The following is a 4,241-nucleotide window of genomic DNA, read 5'->3' on the forward strand; positions in this document are numbered from 1 at the left end:
TCAAACAAACTTTACAGCTCGTTTTCCTCCCTTCGAAGCTCGAATTTTCCGAATCCCCTTCTTAATGCACAGCTACACTATGATATGATTCTTGAACACAAATTTCAGCTTCCTAGCTTCTACGGTTTGGGCTGTGGGCTGTTGACGTAGTTTCCGTTTGCCCACATAATTCAGTCTGTGTGTCCTAGAGAATATTCAAAATACCGAGTATGCAGTTTTATTTATATTCTTTTATTGATTTAGAAACCTAGTTTTAAGGTCGAGTAACCAATCAAAATGTGAATTTTCCAAACAAACTTTACAGCTCGTTTTCCTCCCTTTGTAGCTCGAATTTTCCGAATCCCCTTCTTAATGCACAGCTACACTATGATATGATTCTTGAACACAAATTTCAGCTTCCTAGCTTCTACGGTTTGGGCTGTGGGCTGTTGACGTAGTTTCCTTTTGCCTCCATAAGTCAGTCTGTGTGTCCTAGAGAATATTCAAAATACCGAGTATGCAGTTTTATTTATATTCTTTTATTGATTTAGAAACCTAGTTTTAAGTCGAGTAACCAATCAAAATGTGAATTTTTCAAACAAACTTTACAGCTCGTTTTCCTCCCCTTCGAAGCTCGAATTTTCCGAAATCCCCTTCTTAATGCACACCTACACTATGATATGATACTTGAGCCCAATGTTCAGCTTCCTAGCTTCTACGGTTTGGGCTGTGGGCTGTTGATGTAGTTTCCGTTTGCCCACATAATTCAGTCTGTGTGTGCTAGAGAATATTCAAAATAACGAGTATGCAGTTTTATTTATATTCTTTTATTGATTTAGAAACCTAGTTTTAGGTCGAGTAACCAATCAAAATGTGAATTTTTCAAACAAACTTTACAGCTCGTTTTCCTCCCTTCGAAGCTCGAATTTTCCGAATCCCCTTCTTAGTGCACACCTACACTATGATATGATACTTGAGCCCAATGTTCAGCTTCCTAGCTTCTACGGTTTGGGCTGTGGGCTGTTGATGTAGTTTCCGTTTGCCCACATAATTCAGTCTGTGTGTGCTAGAGAATATTCAAAATACCGAGTATGCAGTTTTATTTATATTCTTTTATTGATTTAGAAACCTAGTTTTAAGTCGAGTAACCAATCAAAATGTGAATTTTTCAAACAAACTTTACAGCTCGTTTTCCTCCCTTCGAAGCTCGAATTTTCCGAATCCCCTTCTTAGTGCACACCTACACTATGATATGATACTTGAACACAAATTTCAGCTTCCTAGCTTCTACGGTTTGGGCTGTGGGCTGTTGACGTAGTTTCCGTTTGCCCACATAATTCAGTCTGTGTGTCCTAGAGAATATTCAAAATACCGAGTATGCAGTTTTATTTATATTCTTTTATTGATTTAGAAACCTAGTTTTAAGGTCGAGTAACCAATCAAAATGTGAATTTTTCAAACAAACTTTACAGCTCGTTTTCCTCCCTTCGAAGCTCGAATTTTCCGAATCCCCTTCTTAATGCACACCTACACTATGATATGATACTTGAGCACAAATTTCAGCTTCCTAGCTTCTACGGTTTGGGCTGTGGGCTGTTGATGTAGTTTCCTTTTGCCCACATAATTCAGTCTGTGTGTCCTAGAGAATATTCAAAATACCGAGTATGCAGTTTTATTTATATTCTTTTATTGATTTAGAAACCTAGTTTTAAGGTCGAGTAACCAATCAAAATGTGAATTTTTCAAACAAACTTTACAGCTCGTTTTCCTCCCTTCGAAGCTCGAATTTTCCGAATCCCCTTCTTAATGCACAGCTACACTATGATATGATTACTTGAACACAAATTTCAGCTTCCTAGCTTCTACGGTTTGGGCTGTGGGCTGTTAGATGTAGTTTCCGTTTGCCCACATAATTCAGTCTGTGTGTGCTAGAGAATATTCAAAATACCGAGTATGCAGTTTTATTTATATTCTTTTATTGATTTAGAAACCTAGTTTTAAGGTCGAGTAACCAATCAAAATGTGAATTTTTCAAACAAACTTTACAGCTCGTTTTCCTCCCTTCGAAGCTCGAATTTTCCGAATCCCCTTCTTAATGCACAGCTACACTATGATATGATTCTTGAACACAAATTTCAGCTTCCTAGCTTCTACGGTTTGGGCTGTGGGCTGTTGACGTAGTTTCCTTTTGCCTCCATAAGTCAGTCTGTGTGTCCTAGAGAATATTCAAAATACCGAGTATGCAGTTTTATTTATATTCTTTTATTGATTTAGAAACCTAGTTTTAAGTCGAGTAACCAATCAAAATGTGAATTTTTCAAACAAACTTTACAGCTCGTTTTCCTCCCTTCGAAGCTCGAATTTTCCGAATCCCCTTCTTAATGCACAGCTACACTATGATATGATTACTTGAACACAATTTCAGCTTCCTAGCTTCTACGGTTTGGGCTGTGGGCTGTAGATGTAGTTTCCGTTTGCCCACATAATTCAGTCTGTGTGTCCTAGAGAATATTCAAAATACCGAGTATGCAGTTTTATTTATATTCTTTTATTGATTTAGAAACCTAGTTTTAGTCGAGTAACCAATCAAAATGTGAATTTTTCAAACAAACTTTACAGCTCGTTTTCCTCCCTTCGAAGCTCGAATTTTCCGAATCCCCTTCTTAATGCACAGCTACACTATGATATGATTCTTGAACACAAATTTCAGCTTCCTAGCTTCTACGGTTTGGGCTGTGGGCTGTTGACGTAGTTTCCTTTTGCCTCCATAAGTCAGTCTGTGTGTCCTAGAGAATATTCAAAATACCGAGTATGCAGTTTTATTTATATTCTTTTATTGATTTAGAAACCTAGTTTTAAGTCGAGTAACCAATCAAAATGTGAATTTTTCAAACAAACTTTACAGCTCGTTTTCCTCCCTTCGAAGCTCGAATTTTCCGAATCCCCTTCTTAATGCACAGCTACACTATGATATGATTCTTGAACACAAATTTCAGCTTCCTAGCTTCTACGGTTTGGGCTGTGGGCTGTTGACGTAGTTTCCGTTTGCCTCACATAATTCAGTCTGTGTGTCCTAGAGAATATTCAAAATACCGAGTATGCAGTTTTATTTATATTCTTTTATTGATTTAGAAACCTAGTTTTAAGTCGAGTAACCAATCAAAATGTGAATTTTTCAAACAAACTTTACAGCTCGTTTTCCCCCCTTCGAAGCTCGAATTTTCCGAATCCCCTTCTTAATGCACACCTACACTATGATATGATACTTGAGCCCAATGTTCAGCTTCCTAGCTTCTACGGTTTGGGCTGTGGGCTGTTGATGTAGTTTCCGTTTGCCCACATAATTCAGTCTGTGTGTGCTAGAGAATATTCAAAATAACGAGTATGCAGTTTTATTTATATTCTTTTATTGATTTAGAAACCTAGTTTTAGGTCGAGTAACCAATCAAAATGTGAATTTTTCAAACAAACTTTACAGCTCGTTTTCCTCCCTTCGAAGCTCGAATTTTCCGAATCCCCTTCTTAAGTGCACAGCCTACACTATGATATGATACTTGAGCACAAATGTTCAGCTTCCTAGCTTCTACGGTTTGGGCTGTGGGCTGTTGACGTAGTTTCCGTTTGCCCACATAATTCAGTCTGTGTGTCCTAGAGAATATTCAAAATACCGAGTATGCAGTTTTATTTATATTCTTTTATTGATTTAGAAACCTAGTTTTAAGTCGAGTAACCAATCAAAATGTGAATTTTTCAAACAAACTTTACAGCTCGTTTTCCTCCCTTCGAAGCTCGAATTTTCCGAATCCCCTTCTTAATGCACAGCTACACTATGATATGATTCTTGAACACAAATTTCAGCTTCCTAGCTTCTACGGTTTGGGCTGTGGGCTGTTGATGTAGTTTCCGTTTGCCCACATAATTCAGTCTGTGTGTCCTAGAGAATATTCAAAATACCGAGTATGCAGTTTTATTTATATTCTTTTATTGATTTAGAAACCTAGTTTTAGGTCGAGTAACCAATCAAAATGTGAATTTTTCAAACAAACTTTACAGCTCGTTTTCCCCCCTTCGAAGCTCGAATTTTCCGAATCCCCTTCTTAATGCACAGCTACACTATGATATGATACTTGAACCCAATGTTCAGCTTCCTAGCTTCTACGGTTTGGGCTGTGGGCTGTTGACTGTAGTTTCCTTTTGCCCACATAATTCAGTCTGTGTGTCCTAGAGAATATTCAAAATACCGAGTATGCAGTTTTATTTAT

Source organism: Scaptodrosophila lebanonensis, unplaced genomic scaffold (genome assembly GCF_003285725.1).
Source record: "Scaptodrosophila lebanonensis strain 11010-0011.00,11010-0021.00 unplaced genomic scaffold, SlebRS2 tig00000608-arrow-arrow-pilon, whole genome shotgun sequence".
NCBI lineage: Eukaryota > Metazoa > Arthropoda > Insecta > Diptera > Drosophilidae > Scaptodrosophila > Scaptodrosophila lebanonensis.